The 21,311-nt window shown below is 40.3% G+C and overlaps 1 protein-coding gene across 1 annotated transcript in view; it reads left to right on the top strand.

The window, feature by feature from the left end:
• LOC122790465 (cilia- and flagella-associated protein 157-like) overlaps positions 1 to 21,311 on the top strand; it is a 1,902,466-nt gene that overhangs the window by 1,235,444 nt on the left and 645,711 nt on the right. The gene's annotated exons all lie outside the window — the stretch shown is intronic.

Raw genomic sequence — 21,311 nt, 5'->3', positions numbered from 1 at the left:
GATACCACTATCAATACACTTCGCAAATATAGGTTGTCAATTTGTAATGCCTTAATAATGTTCACTTTTTTACCAAGATTATAAATAATGTCTTTTAACGCAGCCCCATAGGTATGATACCACTATCAATACACTTCGCAAATATAGGTTGTCAATTTGTAATGCCTTAATAATGTTCACTTTTTTACCAAGATTATAAATAATGTCTTTTAACGCAGCCCCATAGGTATGATACCACTATCAATATACTTCGCAATTATAGGTTGTCAATTTGTAATGCCTTAATAATGTTCACTTTTTTACCAAGATTATAAATAATGTCTTTTAACGCAGCCCCATAGGTATGATACCACTATCAATATACTTCGCAAATACAGGTTGTCAATTTGTAATGCCTTAATAATGTTCACTTTTTTACCAAGATTATAAATAATGTCTTTTAACGCAGCCCCATAGGTATGATACCACTATCAATACACTTCGCAAATATAGGTTGTCAATTTGTAATGCCTTAATAATGTTCACTTTTTTACCAAGATTATAAATAATGTCTTTTAACGCAGCCCCATAGGTATGATACCACTATCAATACACTTCGCAAATATAGGTTGTCAATTTGTAATGCCTTAATAATGTTCACTTTTTTACCAAGATTATAAATAATGTCTTTTAACGCAGCCCCATAGGTATGATACCACTATCAATACACTTCGCAAATATAGGTTGTCAATTTGTAATGCCTTAATAATGTTCACTTTTTTACCAAGATTATAAATAATGTCTTTTAACATATCGTGTTTCTCATGCTTTCCGTAATTATTCTCTCTTTGTTGATTTACATCTTTAAAATCATAAGGCACATTCATAACTGTATGTAAAATGTTCACATTATTACCAGGTTTGCTGTTACCATAGTCCGGAATCTTGTACTGGCCATTACCACTACCGCCTTGATCGATAACAGCTTTAAGACCCACTTGCGTAGCGTATGTCCTAACAGGTGGTAAACGTTTAGGTTTGGCCCCAGAAATTAAATAAACATCCTCCGAAATGTCGCCACAGTCCATAGATAGATTGTTGAGATTCTCCTTTGGCTGTAGGGCTCCGTTCCTGTAAGAGGTGGCTGTTGCAGTAAGCTCCTTGTTCTCGGTACAACGCTGTCCATTAGGTATACCCTCAGAACTTCCACTTCTGGTTTCCGACCGTGGTGTAACGTTTCCCTGAGGCATGTTGTTAAACAGTGTAGTGGGCGGTGTCATCAGTTCAAGCAGTCTAGTTATTTCCCCCTTAAGTATAGCCAGTTCGGAATGTATTTTATGCATTTCTTCTCTCCTAACTGGCGAAAACATGGACGGCAGCTCATTGATGGAATCCATGGCATGGAGGGCAGCTCATCGATGGAATCCATGGCATGGAGGGCAGCTCATCGATGGAATCCATGGCATGGAGGGCAGCTCATCGATGGAATCCATGGCATGGAGGGCAGCTCATCGATGGAATCCATGGCATGGAGGGCAGCTCATCGATGGAATCCATGGCATGGAGGGCAGCTCATCGATGGAATCCATGGCATGGAGGGCAGCTCATTGATGGAATCCATGGCATGGAGGGCAGCTCATCGATGGAATCCATGGCATGGAGGGCAGCTCATTGATGGAATCCATGGCATGGAGGGCAGCTCATCGATGGAATCCATGGCATGGAGGGCAGCTCATTGATGGAATCCATGGCATGGAGGGCAGCTCATCGATGGAATCCATGGCATGGAGGGCAGCTCATTGATGGAATCCATGGCATGGAGGGCAGCTCATTGATGGAATCCATGGCATGGAGGGCAGCTCATCGATGGAATCCATGGCATGGAGGGCAGCTCATCGATGGAATCCATGGCATGGAGGGCAGCTCATCGATGGAATCCATGGCATGGAGGGCAGCTCATCGATGGAATCCATGGCATGGAGGGCAGCTCATCGATGGAATCCATGGCATGGAGGGCAGCTCATCGATGGAATCCATGGCATGGAGGGCAGCTCATCGATGGAATCCATGGCATGGAGGGCAGCTCATCGATGGAATCCATGGCATGGAGGGCAGCTCATCGATGGAATCCATGGCATGGAGGGCAGCTCATCGATGGAATCCATGGCATGGAGGGCAGCTCATCGATGGAATCCATGGCATGGAGGGCAGCTCATCGATGGAATCCATGGCATGGAGGGCAGCTCATCGATGGAATCCATGGCATGGAGGGCAGCTCATCGATGGAATCCATGGCATGGAGGGCAGCTCATCGATGGAATCCATGGCATGGAGGGCAGCTCATCGATGGAATCCATGGCATGGAGGGCAGCTCATCGATGGAATCCATGGTGCAAACAACAACTACCAAAAAGCACCCCCAGGAATCCAAGCACTATCCAAATGACTGAAACAAGAAGATTCCTCGAAGAAATACTGTGACAGGAGCCAATGTTAATTAAAAACTTCTATTTATTGTCCAGAATAACAAATGTTGAGCACTTTCACCTACAGTATGTAGGTTTCGTCAGAACAAGCAGAAATCAATTAAACACACTTATATACCTAAATTTCCCACCCATTTAACCAATTAATCTCTTAAATAGACCTATTACCTTGATTACTATCAAAATAATATAAAAAAACTATTACCAATTATATCAAAATTATCTCTGGTAAAATATTAACTTATACTATATTCTAAAAACAATGTAATGTGATACACAATTACATACGCATATGTTCAACATTTATATAAATATACATTCATTTTTCAGTAAGAATGATTACTTGTGCAGCATCCTCCTATATTTATTAAGTTAAGACCAAGGTGCCAGGATAGCTGAGGCATTCAGTTATTCATGACATCAAGTACACATACATTAAACTTTTAGGCTTGAGATTTGATTTGCATACATTTTAAAGCATGCAAGATCCTACTGGGCAAATGACAATCACAAAAAGAGCTAAGCTGTGGCCAAAATTTATACGTAATCTGTGAATGCAACCTTTGTACAAGCACATCCTTCCTATAAACCTGATAAGCCATTTAACCTGTCTCCAGGCTGTCTAATGCTGCTCTATCCTATAACCTTTGACCATAAGCAGGTTGTCATTCATGCAGCATTCATCACTGCACTTGCAAATATGTCTGCCTACACCTAACATTTGAAGTATTTCTACTCTGAAAGAGACTTATTTGCAAATGCTTAGGCTAGTATCTGGCCAAAAACCAGGTTGCATTAAACTGTAATTGCAGCCTTACAATAATAAAGATCTGTCTTGCCAGAGAATATTCTGCTAGAAAAAAACAGACTGCAAAGCAGATAAATGATATGCATTATTGTTTATTTTTATTTATTGCACTTGTTAAACAGGATAGAAGAAAGCTAGAAATGTTCATTGGCGGCCCAGGAAGAAAAGCTCCAGAAACATTCCAGCATTGCATAAAGGACATAGTAAACAGTGGTATACAAGTAATCTACAAATATACAATATCTAGAGTATCATTAATTAATAGCAGCACCTAAAGAGCTATAAAACATAGTTGGAAATATTACCTTGGTAGAAGGAGAGAGGGAAGGAGGAAAATGGAGGATTATTACTAAATATTACCTTGGTAGAAGGAGAGAGGGGGGATGGAGGATTATTACTAAATATTACCTTGGTAGAAGGGGAGAGAGTGGGAGAAATGGAGGATTATTACTAAATATTACCTTGGTAGAAGGAGAGAGAGAAGGGGGAAAATGGAGGATTATTACTAAATATTACCTTGGTAGAAGGAGAGGAAAAAGGAGGAGGAAAATGGAGGATTATTACTGAATATTACCTTGGTAGAAGGAGAGAGAGGGGGGGATGGAGTATTATTACTAAATATTACCTTGGTAGAAGGAGAGAGAGAAGGGGGAAAATGGAGGATTATTACTAAATATTACCTTGGTAGAAGGAGAGGAAAAAGGAGGAGGAAAATGGAGGATTATTACTGAATATTACCTTGGTAGAAGGAGAGAGAGAGGGGGGGATGGAGTATTATTACTAAATATTACCTTGGTGGAAGGAGAGAGAGCAGGAGGAAAATGGAGGATTATTACTAAGAGGTGAGAGGGAATGTTTTAGGATAAATAGAAGGAAGAGGACAAGGGCAGATTTTGGACCTGTAACTGAGGATTTAATGCTTGGCAAGAAAAGGAGAAAGTAAAGGTGCAAATGTGTACATCTACAGAGCTAGGTATCTTTTAACAATTCACTTGTCTGTGCTTTCAAAGAGTTGGTGTTTACTGTGTTTCTCAATCCTAGCCAGGGAAAAGAAGTACAAACAGTCAGCAGGTGATTGTTTGCTTTTGTAAGCTAATAACATTTTGTCAGTGGATCTCAGAAAGTAAGAGAATATTCTTCAAACTAGCAAGTGACCAGAAAGTGTAAGGTAATGCCTTGGCTCTAATCACTGAAGTTTTTTTAAGGTCAGACAATGATGTGTCCTATAACGATGATCAGTGGTGTTTTTTTAAGGTCAGACAATGATGTGTCCTATAACGATGATCAGTGGTGTTTTTTTAAGGTCAGACCATGATGTGTCCTATAACGATGATCAGTGGTGTTTTTTTAAGGTCAGACCATGATGTGTCCTATAACGATGATCAGTGGTGTTTTTTTAAGGTCAGACAATGATGTGTCGTATAACGATGATCAGTGGTGTTTTTTTAAGGTCAGACAATGATGTGTCGTATAACGATGATCAGTGGTGTTTTTTAAGGTCAGACCATGATGTGTCCTATAACGATGATCAGTGGTGTTTTTTTAAGGTCAGACAATGATGTGTCGTATAACGATGATCAGTGGTGTTTTTTTAAGGTCAGACAATGATGTGTCGTATAACGATGATCAGTGGTGTTTTTTTAAGGTCAGACCATGATGTGTCCTATAACGATGATCAGTGGTGTTTTTTTAAGGTCAGACCATGATGTGTCCTATAACGATGATCAGTGGTGTTTTTTTAAGGTCAGACAATGATGTGTCGTATAACGATGATCAGTGGTGTTTTTTTAAGGTCAGACAATGATGTGTCGTATAACGATGATCAGTGGTGTTTTTTTAAGGTCAGACCATGATGTGTCCTATAACGATGATCAGTGGTGTTTTTTTAAGGTCAGACAATGATGTGTCCTATAACGATGATCAGTGGTGTTTTTTTAAGGTCAGACAATGATGTGTCCTATAACGATGATCAGTGGTGTTTTTAAGGTCAGACAATGATGTGTCGATAACGATGATCAGTGGTGTTTTTAAGGTCAGACAATGATGTGTCGATAACGATGATCAGTGGTGTTTTTAAGGTCAGACAATGATGTGTCGATAACGATGATCAGTGGTGTTTTTAAGGTCAGACCATGATGTGTCCTATAACGATGATCAGTGGTGTTTTTAAGGTCAGACCATGATGTGTCCTATAACGATGATCAGTGGTGTTTTTAAGGTCAGACCATGATGTGTCCTATAACGATGATCAGTGGTGTTTTTTTAAGGTCAGACAATGATGTGTCCTATAACGATGATCAGTGGTGTTTTTTTAAGGTCAGACCATGATGTGTCCTATAACGATGATCAGTGGTGTTTTTTTAAGGTCAGACCATGATGTGTCCTATAACGATGATCAGTGGTGTTTTTTTAAGGTCAGACAATGATGTGTCGTATAACGATGATCAGTGGTGTTTTTTTAAGGTCAGACAATGACGTGTCGTATAACGATGATCAGTGGTGTTTTTTAAGGTCAGACAATGACGTGTCGTATAACGATGATCAGTGGTGTTTTTTTAACGTCAGGCAATGATGTGTCGTATAACGATGATCAGTGGTGTTTTTTTAAGGTCAGACCATGATGTGTCCTATAACGATGATCAGTGGTGTTTTTTTAAGGTCAGACAATGATGTGTCCTATAACGATGATCAGTGGTGTTTTTTTAAGGTCAGACAATGATGTGTCCTATAACGATGATCAGTGGTGTTTTTTTAAGGTCAGACAATGATGTGTCGTATAACGATGATCAGTGGTGTTTTTTTAAGGTCAGACAATGATGTGTCGTATAACGATGATCAGTGGTGTTTTTTTAAGGTCAGACAATGATGTGTCGTATAACGATGATCAGTGGTGTTTTTTAAGGTCAGACCATGATGTGTCCTATAACGATGATCAGTGGTGTTTTTTAAGGTCAGACCATGATGTGTCCTATAACGATGATCAGTGGTGTTTTTTTAAGGTCAGACCATGATGTGTCCTATAACGATGATCAGTGGTGTTTTTTTAAGGTCAGACAATGATGTGTCCTATAACGATGATCAGTGGTGTTTTTTTAAGGTCAGACCATGATGTGTCCTATAACGATGATCAGTGGTGTTTTTAAGGTCAGACCATGATGTGTCCTATAACGATGATCAGTGGTGTTTTTTTAAGGTCAGACAATGATGTGTCGTATAACGATGATCAGTGGTGTTTTTTTAAGGTCAGACAATGATGTGTCGTATAACGATGATCAGTGGTGTTTTTTTAAGGTCAGACCATGATGTGTCCTATAACGATGATCAGTGGTGTTTTTTTAAGGTCAGACAATGATGTGTCCTATAACGATGATCAGTGGTGTTTTTTTAAGGTCAGACCATGATGTGTCCTATAACGATGATCAGTGGTGTTTTTTTAAGATCAGACAATGATGTGTCGTATAACGATGATCAGTGGTGTTTTTTTAAGGTCAGACAATGATGTGTCGTATAACGATGATCAGTGGTGTTTTTTTAAGGTCAGACAATGATGTGTCGTATAACGATGATCAGTGGTGTTTTTTTAAGGTCAGACAATGATGTGTCCTATAACGATGATCAGTGGTGTTTTTTTAAGGTCAGACAATGATGTGTCCTATAACGATGATCAGTGGTGTTTTTTTAAGGTCAGACAATGATGTGTCCTATAACGATGATCAGTGGTGTTTTTTTAAGGTCAGACAAGATGTGTCCTATAACGATGATCAGTGGTGTTTTTTTAAGGTCAGACAATGATGTGTCCTATAACGATGATCAGTGGTGTTTTTTTAAGGTCAGACAATGATGTGTCGTATAACGATGATCAATGGCAAATGTTGCCTCCTTGTTATATCACTTTTCCAAAAGAGAGAGTTGAGTGGATTGTAGGTTAATCAAGATTGGAGCAGCATAAGGTAGTGCAAGGATGGGCAGGGACTGAGAAATACTTTTCCTGGCATTATCTGTGGAGTACTGTTTTGACTGTATGGAGAGTATCTAGATTTTGGTGGGTGTTTTTTACTGTTTGTTATATGTGATGATCACATTTTAAGCGTTTGTGAATAGTGACTCTTACAAGCTTTGATTTACTTACTAGTTCCATGATGGTGTTAGCAAAAGTGATTTTGAAATTATTTTTGTAATAAGTTGAATGCTTTGGGGTAAATGGGATCAGTTTTTTTTTTTAGGGTTAAGAAGCGGCTGTGTATCAGCCAACCAGCTCTCTGTGGTGGAGAAAGCCTCTTGGATGAGTTATGTTGTTTAATTTATCTATGCTATTAACAGAACACATGATTGTTGAATCATCCACATATTGTATGATAGTGTCTTGTTTAGAAGTTAGGTAGAGATCATTAATGAATATATTGAAAAACAGGGGACCTAAAATGGATCCTTGGATACTCACTGTTTTCCCAGGAAACACACATATAAATCCTCTTGCAAGAAGAACAACTTTGACCCACAACTGTACAATCTCACAACTAGAATATCCTAAAGTCTAACCACCAGATGATGCTGTTGTGTATTTTAGTAAGATATTTATGTAACTGCTAAACAACACCCCCCACACACACACAGACACACACACTTAAAAAAATGCAAAACAACCCTGTTCTTTGGCTCACTCCTACTACCAGCAAATTAACAAGGAACAGAGATCAAGCCTGGAAGGCATGTCTCGATAATAAAACAGAAAACAATCTTCAGCAATCTAAATACTTACAAAATCAAGCCAAATGCCAGATCAGACTTAACAAGAAACTTTATTACTCCAGTTTGCAGAATAAATGCTACAAAAATTTTAGACAATTCTGGGCCACCATAGCTAAAATACTATATCCCGGATCAAATGGGCAACGTTACTGTAATGTCTGAAGAAGCAGTATTCATATTGTGAAAGCGCTAACATTTAATAAATGCTGGATTTCTGTTTTTATTTCTGGGTTTATTTTGATTTTGGGAATAAGACATGAACTGCTTACTTGCTTTGCCTCACTCTTATGGACTTTTTTAATGTGTTAATTTTGAAGAGTGAGACATTTACCATCCTTGCTGCATTTTTTATTTTATGCATATATATATATATATGGATCTACTTCACAATGCTGAAATTTCAGAATGCTGACAACCATATGGCCGACACCATATGACCGACATCTGAAATCTCGACATTTTAAGTAGACCATGTAAAAGGAAAATAAAATTTCCTTTCAACTGTTAACTGCACCCCCTGTGGGGGGCCACACCCTCCTGTAACTTTAATATACCAATTCTGGGATTGCACTACAGTGCAGGAATGGAAGTCTTTCCATTCCGCACTGTAGTGAGATGCTGGTTCCGGATTGTTGGCATTCCGAATGTCGATGATATGGTGTCGGCCATATGGTTGTCGGCATTCTGGACTGTCGGCAATGTCAGGTAGACCTATATATATGTATATATAGATATATATATATATATATATATATATATATATATATATATATATATATATTACCTATATTGCATTTGTTTCACAGTCAGAAAAGGTTTGATACTAGTTGCAGTATTGATTCTAGGCTCAATATCTGCCTGCAGCCATAAAATCCAATTGTACTCTTTTGTTTCTAAGACATTATTAACATCAGCACCTCTAATGTTCCTAAATACCAGCTCTATCACCCTAAATTTAAACTCATGATTGTGCCCATATTCAGAGACATGTCGAGCCAATACATTGGAAGGAATATTCCTACACATTTCGGACCGATGTTCCATAATACAATCTTTAAGTTTACGTGTATATTTACAAACATAAAAAGTGGAATATTTTACACAGTTTGCTAAATAAGTGATGTTAACGGTAGTACATGTAGCAAAGCAACTGAAGGTATATTCTTTCTTAGATTTAGGATGTACATACGTGCTACCAGTAAAAACATATTTACAACAAACACAGTTATAACAAGGAAATGTTCCTTGTTTCTTACTTACTACTTTGTTATTCCAATTTAGTGAAATAATTTTCTTATAACAAAACTTTTTTTTTAAGTTACTACAATTCCTATAAGCGAAATTAGGTTTATTACCCATGACCTGTTTCAATTCTGGCATAGCCTGTAAGATGCCCAAATATTTTTTAAATAATATTTCTTACTTCATTGGTCCTCCTATTATAACTAGTAACATACCTTAAATAATTCCTTCCCAAAGGTCTAACATGATATCCACTAACAACTGCATCGTCTCTAAAATATGATTTAGCTGTCTCATCACTTTTCAGGATTACCTCATTCATAATTCCTTTCAAACATTTATTATCATAGGCCTTTCTTTAAATTCCTGTATGGTCTTGTCCATCTGAAGTAGGCAGTTCTCTTTGTCTGCATTAAGCCTGCCTACTTGCAATAACTGGCCTTTCACTGTACCTTTAAACACTCGAGGTTAATGCGTACTTTCCTTGTATGCCGATAGCAATTGGTTTGAACTTTTTTCTACAAATACTTGTGCCAATACTGTCTACAGCTTTTACTAGTCTAGCACCCAAGAAATGTATCTCTTCTTTAGAATAATTACATTTAAATTTAAGGAAGTTGTATTCTCAAGATACTCAACAAAGTGGTCATGTTCTACTTGGTTTCCTTTCCAGATCAGAAAAATGTCACCCACAAAATGTCTAAAAAAATAATAAGTTACTGTTAAATGTGGTTTGGCATCTATATACAAACTCATTTTCCCATTGTTTTAAAATAGCATTGACATAGGTTTTAGCTATGGCTGTACCCAAAGCTACACCAGAGCGTTGAAAATATAATTGATTTTCAAAGAAAAACATATTTTAGGTGAAACTACTTCCAATAACTGATAAATATTATCAGTATCCCTTCCATAGATATCAGTATTGTTACATATAAAGTTACACACAGCATCCAAACTGTAGTCATTTGGAATAACAGTAAAAAGTGAATTTATGCTTAACGTTACAAACAAAAATCTGTTTCAGTAGTGAATTTCAACCATTCTGGTAACTTGACTAAAAAATCACCTGTATCTCTTATAAAGCTTCTTATCTCACATCAATACTTTCCTAAAACAGATTGTAAATAAAGAGAACTGGCTGCTGTTATACACCCCTTTCCTGAGACAAGGTCTCATGGGGAGGGATGGTCTAAACATTTATGTGTTTTAGGTAGACCAAAGAGTATAGGTGTAAGAGGACAGGGCACCTTAAAATAGTTAAACAAGTCACTGGATATATGATAAGAAAGTTGCATATCATAAATGAACACATTAAGTTTGGAAATAAACTTCTTAACATCCAACATTTAGATTTTAGAAAAAAAATAATCTGATGTTGTCAGTCTTCATTTATCCTTGACCTGTGGTACTTAGTTCCGAGTCTTGGAACTGGCTCGGCTGTTGCAGCAGCTCACGTGAACCAAAAATTCCTGAGCCAAGTTCTTAGCCAGAATGCCTCTCTCTAAATTACCTCAGACCTCGTTTGCCACTCTTCTCGTAAAGATGCATCTGCCGACCTCTCCTTGAGCTAAGTAGAATTTATTGTTTTTTTCACTGCTATTTCAGATTTTCTAAAACCCCTTTTTCTTCTACCCAGTTAGCTTACTTGTATCCTTTTTCTAGTAGCCTGCCTCTCTTAATCCTTACCATGTTTTGCGTTAATGTACTATCCCTTTCTTCCATCTTACTGTGTGATATCTGTCCCTTTCTTCCACCTTACTGTGTGATATCTGTCCCTTTCTTCCATCTTACTGTGTGATATCTGTCCCTTTCTTCCATCTTACTGTGTGATATCTGTCCCTTTCTTCCATCTTACTGTGTGATATCTGTCCCTTTCTTCCATCTTACTGTGTGATATCTGTCCCTTTCTTCCATCTTACTGTGTGATATCTGTCCCTTTCTTCCATCTTACTGTGTGATATCTGTCCCTTTCTTCCATCTTACTGTGTGATATCTGTCCCTTTCTTCCATCTTACTGTGTGATATCTGTCCCTTTCTTCCATCTTACTGTGTGATATCTGTCCCTTTCTTCCATCTTACTGTGTGATATCTGTCCCTTTCTTCCATCTTACTGTGTGATATCTGTCCCTTTCTTCCATCTTACTGTGTGATATCTGTCCCTTTCTTCCATCTTACTGTGTGATATCTGTCCTACCATTGCTGGTAGTTTCTGGCTTACCATCGTTGATAAGCCTTTCTATCCTCTCCCTTGTTTTCTGTGTAAGTGTGTGTGTTTGTGGTTTTAGTGTGTGTTTCTGCCAGCGATCTTTTTTTCCATTCAGCGTGGCGAATAAGAGCAAGGGAATGACTGGTTTCAAACAGCATTCTGGTTGTTACAGAAAAATACCAAATTCTGATGGTCACGCTTCACGTGTTTATTGCTTGGGGCCGGCACACTTAAAAAACAACAGTGTCATATTTGTCAGGCGTTTAGCCACCGGGCCCTAATAGAGAGGAAAAATAAGCTTGTTCTAAATGGTTTAATAAAAACATCCTTTGAAGAGGCTTTGACTGGTCTACCTAAAAGTGATAAATCAGAGGTTTCTTCATCATCATCATCATCTTCTTCCTCAAAAAAATAAGCGTACAAAAAAGAGAAACCTCTCTGTGACGGCGCCCCCTTCGGCTCTGGCTCATAAGAAATTGAAACCTTCTGTTCCCACAGCTTCTGCGAAACCCAAGGTGGATACTAAAAAACTTAGAGAGCCATCCCCCTCAGATTCGATAGCAGTTACTACCTCTGCACCTCAAGTTTCAGTACCGTCCACCTTGGTGTCAACCTTTAATATCGCCTCCCCATCTGTGGTGCCAGTTATGGTGCCAACAGTTTTTTCGGAACCAGTTCCTTCAGTTCCTAGAACAAGGTATTCTCCTTTGATAGTCCCATTTGTGGGGCAACTGCCAAGTCCCTTTTTGGAGAGGCCAGAATCTCCTTCAGCCTTTTTGGTATGTTCCTCTAGGAGTCTGATGGAATTTGACATCATGAGGTTGGTTGATCATGGCTAGGGGTCTTTCGACTTCTTCCCAGGCTTCACTCCTTTCTGGAGATGGGCACTTTTTTCCAAGGACTCCACCAGACATTCCTCCTGTAACCATTGCAGCTTTAGACACCTGGACTCTGATTTCCCAGAATCTGACTGTCCTGGTGCTGACAGCTCTCATGTCGTCATCAACAGTCCCTGCCCTGAGTTCCTTGGTTTCTTCGTAACCGATGGACTGTTAGAGTCATAGCTCCATGACTCCATTTGTGGGCTTTTCCTTGGCTTCGACCTTGATGCTGGTTTTCTCGGAGTAGGGTGGGACCATGGTTCCGAGTTTGTTGTTCCAGTTTTGGGCTCCCTCCCATCCCTCTTCAGGAGAACTGCCTTTCAAGTTATGGAAAGGGCCTTGACCTCTGCAGGCTCAGAGTAGTTTCTTCCCCATTGTCATGGGACTCCCTCTGGTCCAGAGCTTCCACAAACCTCCACGCCAGGACAGTGAGTATCAAAGCTACAGCATACCCCCATACAGGACCCCATGTCTTATGATTCCGCCACAGAACCTCCCACTGAGAAGATGCCTTGGAGGTGGTTGTGTAAGAGGGAAACACCTTGATTCCCCAGAGGACTCTGTCACAGAAGGTACAGACTTCGATGATGGGGAGCATTCCCCCAGGTCACCCCCAGAAGACAGCTCCTTTGGAGACATTCTTGAAATATTAAAACAGAGAGGTGGCTGGAACTCCTAAGACCCATCCTTAGAGGAGTCTGTGCACCCGCAAGCCTTTGGTGCTCTTCCATCTACCTTTTGGGTGAACCTGTCAGCTGATGATCTTAATAAACTGATCGCCCAGTGGGCATGGAAGGCCCCTGATTCTGTAGAACTAATCCCCAGGACACCAGATAAAATCCTTTCAGCTGCAGAGGGCCATCAACACTGGGACAAAGGTTTAGTAGAGGATGCCATGGTGGTTGCGGCAGCCACCAAGAAAGAACTAGCAGAAGAAAGTACCACTGTTCATCCCCTTAACCGGGGGTCTAAGGTGATGGACAGATTTAGGAAGTGGGTCTACACTTTTTGACCTTTGCTTTGCGGTCATTGAATTTCTCTGTGCATTTCACTAGACTTCAGAGGAATCTGATCAAGGAGCCCTCAGATACCCTCACAGGAGCTGTGTCTGATGAGGTACAAGATAAGAGAGTCTCCCAGCTTGCCACCCTGGAGTCTATTTCTAACCCATCCATGTGGCTTATTGCTCATGCAGCCAGAGGGACGACTAGGGCAGCAGGTTCAGGTGTAGCCATAAGGAGGCATGCCTGGATGCGCTTGTGTGAGTTTGCAGAGCCATTCAAGTCTTCATTCGCCAAGGCTGCATTTGATGGATCTTCCCTTTTTTGGCCCCAAAGTGAAAGACACATTAGCCAGGTGTGAAAAGGATGGAAAAACCCTGTCTGCTACCATGGGTGCATGTTTTTCTCTTCCTCAACACACCTATTGTAGGAATCAGTGTAGCAGGAAATTGTGGTTTAAGAAGATCCAAGGGTCTTTCCAGGACACAAGTGGTAAATGACCCACCGGGGCAGAGAGGGAGCTATAATGTAAGATGCTGACCATGTGGCAGAGGTGGCCCACAAAATCAGGGTTCCAGAAATTCCTTCTCAGGGGAAACCCTACCCAGCGCTCCTGAAAGGAGGCCCGATTGCTTGCATCTGGAGGCAGTTGGGGGAAGATTAAACTTGCACCCATTAGCCTGACAAAAGATAACAACAGATGCTTTTGTGCTTAGGAGCATTACCAGTGGTTACTATATTCCATTCGACCTTACTCCAAAACTAGGAAGAAAGATCCCCACTATTCCACCCAATCATAGGGATCAGTCTGCTCTGAAAAATTCAAAAACTGCTAGAAAAAAAAGAGTCATCCAAGCAGTCCCACCAGACTAGATAGGATCTAGATTCTACTCAAGGTTCTTTCTGATGCCAAAAAAGACAAGTGACTGGAGACCAATTTTGGATCTCAGTATTCTGAAAAAGTTTTTTCAACAGACAAAATTCCAGATGGTCATGATTCAGTCTACTCTTCCCTTCTTAGGAAAGATGATTGGATGTGCTCTGTAGACCTCCAGGACATGTATTACCACATAAAAATGGACAACAGCTCCAGGAGGTTCCTCCACTTCCAGCTGGGAGCCAGTCATTATCAGTTCTGAGCTCTGCCCTTCGGTCTCACCACAGTTCCCCAGGTGTTCACAAAATGTATGTCAGTAGTATGTCAGTAGTAGCAGCTCACCTGAGACTGCACAGATTCCGAGTGTTTCCACATTTGGACGACTGGTTCCTTACCGCTTCCACCAGGCATCTACTCGAACAGACAGAGATTTCTCCCTAAGCATTTGCTCTTATCTAAGTATAACAGTGAATGTTGCCAAATCTCAGCTAAGCCCACCCCAACAACTGGAATTCATAGAAGCCTGCCTGAATATGACCTTTTGCATAGCTTCCCTTCCTGTTCACAGACTGCAGAAATTCAGATCACAGGTAGACATTTTTCACTCCAACAGCAGTGTTCTCGCTTCACTAGTTCTACAGGCTCTGGGATCCATGGCGGTGGCCATTACTTTAGTACCACTAACAAGGTTCTACATGAGAATCCTACAGTGCTATCTATCCTTCCAATGGTCTGTTCTCACTCATCCTCTGTCTCACCTCATCCAAATTATCAATCATTGCAAGAAGAATTTATCTTGGTGGATGGAATCTGAGGAAATTGTTTTGGGTCGTCCATTTGTTTCTTCTCATCCCCAAGCCATAGTGACCACGGATGCCTCTCATATCGGGGTAGGTGACATTTTCAGGGAAGGACAGTCCAAAGCACTTGGTCCTAGGTAGAGGCCAATCTGCATATCAGTATTCTGGAACTGAGGGTAGTGATCTTAGTGTTACAAGCCTTTCAAACTCTCCTCCCTTTAGGAACGATTGCATTTCAGACAACATCAGTACTCTGGTACATCAACAGGCAAGGTGGAACCAAGTCTTACCCCCTTTTGTCGAGAAGCTCTTAAAGTATGGCAGTGGGTGATCTCTTCAAACCACTTTCTAGTAGCAATGCACATCCTGGGGAGCCTGAAAGTGATAGCGTTCAAATTGAGCAGATGTATTCTCCTGCCTCATGAGTGGTCTCTCAAGTCCAGAGTGGTGAAGAAGATTTTCCATTGCTGGAGCCAGCCTTGCTGTGACTTATTTGTGCCCCCCCAGAACAACAAGTGCAGCATCTACGTTGCCCTAATCCCCCACTCAGGGGGAGTTCTCGAGAGATGCTCTCCTTCAAGATTAGCCCTCGGGACTACTCTATGCCCCCCCATTCCTCTAATACTCCTTTTCTTGAAGAAGGCCATAAGGTTGAAGAGCAAAGTGATTATCATTGCCCCATTTTGGCCTCAGCAAGTCTGGTTCCCCTTTCCTTGATTTTATTTACTTCAACATCCATGGACTATGGACCTGGATCCAGATCTCCTGTCCCATCCTCAGGGACTGGTTCATCCCAACCTGAAAAATCTCAACCTTACAGCCTGGTTGGTCCAATTACATTAATTGCCAGGTGAAATAATGCATCTTCTCCAGTTTGAGACATTTTGCTAGCTTCCCATAAACTTTTCACAAGGGGAGTCTACTCAGTAAATGGAAACGATTTTCCATATGGGCACATGATAACAAACCTAATCCTTTCTTGGCACTAGTTGAAGTGGTTTTGCAATTTATGTCTATGCTCTTCGAACAAGGAACTGCTTCTTTTACCATCAGAGTTCAACTTGCTGCTATTTCTAATATCCATAATGAGTTTGAAGGCCGATTCTTAATTTCACATAGGCTGTGCAAGGCTTTCTAAAGGGAATGTTAAGGTTAAAGCCCCCTTATAGGGAACACCTCATCCCCTGCAATCTTACTGTGGTTTTGCAATCTGTGGTCAAATCCCCCTTTGAGCTTGCAGCTACATGTGATTTGAAATTTCTTTCATGGATGACCTTTTTTTTAATAACTATTACATCCACTGGGAGGATTTCAGAGATCCATGTGTTATCTTCAAAACATCCATATTTGATTTTTTTATAGAGATCCATCCTTTTTTCCAAAGGTTGTATCTGAAACTAACATTAATCAATCCATTGAATTGTCAGTGTTTTTCCCTGACTTTTCCAACAAGGGAGAATACTGTTTACTTCTCTTGGATGTCCACAGACAATTGCATTTTTATCTTGACAGAACTAAAGTTTTCAGAAAGTCGGACCAGTTATTTGTTTCTTTTTCAGGTCCTTCCATGGGTAAATCAGTTTCTAAGGTTATATTGTCTAAATGGCATTACCTTTGTCTATAACAGGAAAAACCTCAAATTGGCAGCCCCAGTTAGAGCATACTCCACTAGAACTATAGCCACATCTGCTGTTTTTCACTCCAAGGCTTCCATGGATCGCATATGTGCAGATGTGATGTGGGCTTCTCCACATACCTTTATTACTCATTATAAAGTGGATCTGGTCTCCAGAGGACGGGCATCATTTGGTTTTGTTGTTCTCAGGAATATCTTTCCATAAGGCTTCCCAAGATACAAGGTAGCTGGGAACTCTGTCCCATAGGTCAAGGATAAATGAAGATTGACAACATCAGATAAAGAAGTTATGTACTCACCATATCATTCCATTTGTGTTGTCGATATTCATTTATCCTTGACACCCCCCCCCCTCCTTTCCCGTCCTTCAGACTTTTAGTCCTGGCTATTTGTTTTCTTATGGATGACCTTGGACATAGCCTCTTCAGTGGTTAATAGTATTACCCTTTTCCTAGTGTTTCATAATAGCTGCAGACTCTATCGGAGGTAATTTAGAGAGAGGCATTCTGGGTAGGAGCTTGGCTCAGGAGTTTTTGGTTTGACCAAGCTGTCGTAATGACCAAGTTGGTTCAGTAACTCAGAACCAAATCCCACAGATCTAGGAAAAATGAAGATTGGCAGCACAGATGGAATGTTTTGGTGAGTATATAACTTTTTCCATCTGATAGAAAATCATTCATAAAATCTGCATAATCAATTTTATTCATTAAAAGAACAGCCATACCTTTATCAGCTTATTTTTAATATGATTGTTACTCTGCAGACTTACTAAGGCTTCATGTTCACTAAATGTTACATTATAATAGCTGTTATTTTCCTTTCCCTCATAATGTCTGTTTGCACACATTTTGAAAGGAAGTCACAACTGAGCAGTTGTTTAGAATAAATACACTAGATATTTTACTAAATTGAGTAGTAAGTGACAAAGAGTCTTTAAAAATTAATTTTAGGTTAAGACTTCTCATGAATAGTCTAAGATCAGTTAGGACTTCAAAAATTGTATCAGTACTTGAAGGTATAAACTGAAGCCCTTTCTGTAACAGAGAAATATCATTAGAACTTAATCGTAAACCAGACAAATTCACAATACTCTGTGTTCAACTAATTTACTGATTCTGTAAGTTTGAATAGCTGAGAATTTGAGGGCCATTGTAATTTTTTCTTCTTCCATTTCCTCCTCTTCTTCCTTGCGACCACCCCCTCAATGCATCCGTTGGATGAATTTCCACCCTTTCTAGTAAATTAGGGAGGAGTGGTGTCTGAAAACTTCCATTGTGCTGCTAGGATTCTCATTAGTTGATGTAGGATGGGAGGTACCTGGATCAGCCAATTACATGTTACTATCAAACAACGATTAGAAACTGTCCATGCCTCTACTAGTCTCAACCATATGAACCAGAGACTGATTAAAATTAGGAAAAATTAAAGGTGCAGGCACATGAAAAGTATCCAAAGCATACATTGACTTATGGAGCAATACATTCTTGTTTTTTCTTTCAGGGTGCTCTTTAGGGCAAGAGAAAATATTTGCTGACCTAAAATTATTTAGATCTGTGTGATGTTTATGTTTCTTTGTTAAGTCCAATTTTGATCATGTACAGTCAGTCTTTCAAACATTTGGCGGTGGATCTGTGTAGCATCTTTAAATGAAAGTGTGCAGAAGATTTCACTTTCTAATTTAATAATTTCATCTTGTAGGTCTGCCTCTATCTTAGTGAAAAACAGTTTCATGAGCACCATGTAATCGGCACTCCATTTTAAGTTCAGTTCCTGCCTTTTTTTAACAATTCTGGATACGTGTTGAATTGTTATAAAGTTTTTTTTTACATTTTCACTGAGGAATGGTCTTTACCCGAAAGCTTTGCACATTAAAAATTTGGCATTTCTAAGTTTGTGTTTTTTGTTTTTGTAAACAGAAGATTTACCCCAGGACTGCACTCTGTACTACTAATAGACTGAGGCAGCTACTAAATGCTTTATCCCATGCATGGGTCCCCTCCAAGTATCTATGGTATGATCCCAGTTATTCCCATTAGGATAATATGTAATTATCTACCATGTGGTGCGTAAGGCCAGTCTATAACCAAATGGGATAGGTCATTTCAAGCATAAAAAGAGAAACTGGCAAGGTTTAAAATGGCCCCCAAAGGCAGCTGGCCTAGTATTTACCTATGAACATATGAACTTATAAAACATGGCAGTATTATGCCAAAATTCTTTATTTGCAAACTGATGTGGAATGTATCATCATGGAACTCATAAACAAAGACATTGGTAACCTCCAAACTCTGAATCCCACCCAGTTAGGGTTTGTGAAAGTCAGATCATGCCTCCTGAACCTGATCGACTTCTTTGAGGTAGTCACCAAAGCTGTAGATGAGGGTAAGGTGGTTCACACAGCCTATCTTGACCTCGCCAAGGCTTTTGACACCATCCCCCATTCTGGAATTATAGCTAAACTCACTACACTAGGTATAAATCCCTACATCACAAGATGGGTTGCCAACTGGCTAACTGACAGAACCCACACTGTAAAAGTGGCAGACTTCAAATCTGACCTCAAAGCAGTGACAAGTGGAGTACCACAGGGTTCCATCCTGGGACCTCTCCTGTTGGGTATCTACTTTTCTGAAGTACAGGCTAACACAGAATGCCTCTGGCTAACAAAGTTCACAGATGACTGCAAACTAGGAGCCATAGTCAAGTCCCCAAATGATGTGGACATCCTACAGAAGGGCCTCGCTGAGACAGATGCCTGGTGTCAGAGCCATGGCCTCAAGCTCAATGCCAAAAAGTGCAGTGTCATCCCCTTTGTTAAAAACTCTGTACCCATGAACTACCACATAGGCAGCAATCTACTTAATGCCGAATGTGTGATAAGAGACCTTGGGACCCAGGTGGACAGTAGTCTCTCCTTTGATAGTCACATCGCCACAGTAGTCAGGAAGTCCTTCTACATGGCACACCTCATCATAAAAGGGTTCTCATCCAGGAAAAAAGAGGTCATTGTTCCCCTCTGCTCATCACTCATTAGACCCATTATAGAGTACAACTCCCCTTTTGGTATGTACCTCACAAGACATCTACAACAACTGGAAAGGCCACAGAAGTACCTCACAAAGAGGATTACTGGCCTCAAACAAATGCCCTACACTTACCGCCTCAAAAAACTCCAGCTTTACTCCGTAGCGTATCGCCTACTCTGAGGTGATCTCTGCCTAACATATAAAGCTATATCAAACCCAGAGCTGTTGGACATGCTACACCTAAAGAAATCCCAATCCCTCCGAGCTACACGCTCTAGGGACCTAAACCTTGTCACCACAATAAACAGGACATGCTGGAAGTATAGATTCCTGTCCCAGAGACTTCCCATACTATGACACAGGCTACCCATCTATGTCAAGCAAAGTTCTTCATTAGCACTCTTCAAGAAAAATCTTGATGAGTGGATGGGAAATAGGAAATACACCCTGGGGATCACTTCTGTTTGTCTGCTCGACAGTGGCACAGGAAAATAACTTTCTTGGGTGGTGTAAGCCAGGGAACCTTGTTGGCTAGGCTTACGTAGGCCCTTGGGCCGATAGCCTAGTACCTACCTATGAACCTATAAACCTATGTATAATTCAAAAGCAAGTGCATTTGTACCATGTGAAATTCCCTTACTTTAGTTCTAGAGGTCACACTGAAGATGCGCTTAAGTGAAACAGAGAATATAGAAGTTTTTTTGGAAAATAAGAAAATTTTTCTAGCTTGACAAACTTATATTACTGGACTGAACATCTTTAAATCTTTTGTTTAGTGACCATCAAGGCATATCCCCTACTGGCTCATTTATTTCTCCTTTTGCTGGCATTGGAATATGTCTGAAAGGAAAGACAAGAGCAGACGTCTAGCTGAAAGATTATTTTTCACTGTCCTAATAGTCCCTCCCCCTCTGGTGTTCAACTCTGCCATGAATGTGTGCTTGTGTGCATTCTCTAGGACTGGCTGGAGTGCATGCTCTGATTGGCCTGACTTGACTGTACTACTGGGCCTTCAACAGTAGTTTGTTGACCTCTCTGGACGTAGATGCCATTCCCTTGTTTATTATAAGTTAAACAACATAGAAGGAGTTTCTTGCTACCCTGGACACATGTTGGTCAATCTCTAGATTACTGTCTACATGACTTCCCAGAAACCTGACTAGTGCATCAACTTTTAAGGGTGTTTTATTGATGGTGTATTTACCTGGGATGGCTGACTTTCCAAAAGGTACTTTAATGCATTTCTTGGTATTACGTTTTAAGACATGGCTTTGTCAGCAAGTGTTTGTCAGTTTTAGACCTCCCTAGAAAGGTGTTATTATCTTGGGGGGGGGGTCAATGACTGCGCCCTCTTTGCAATTATCTGCAAACTTGGTTAGTCAGAGGCCTTTGACACTGGCTTTGACATCCAAGAAGTAGATGCCAAAGAGTAGTGGGCCCAGCACAGAACCTCCTGGTCTTGTGTGAGCCAGCTAGCTACTCAATAGGTTATAAAGGGATTAATAACTTGTTCTGTAAGTTTGTTAGCAATGTTTGAGTGGGGTGTTGTATCACCTGTCATAGCCAGATTTAGGTAAGCAGTACGAGCCATTGTCCTCTTATCCGTTGCCTTGGTGA

The sequence above is a fragment of the Protopterus annectens genome, chromosome 16.part0 (assembly GCF_019279795.1).
Source record: "Protopterus annectens isolate FY-2018-M chromosome 16.part0, PAN1.0, whole genome shotgun sequence".
Lineage (NCBI taxonomy): Eukaryota > Metazoa > Chordata > Ceratodontiformes > Protopteridae > Protopterus > Protopterus annectens.
The sequence above is the reverse complement of the archived record's forward strand: the minus strand, read 5'-3'. Positions and strand labels throughout refer to the sequence as shown.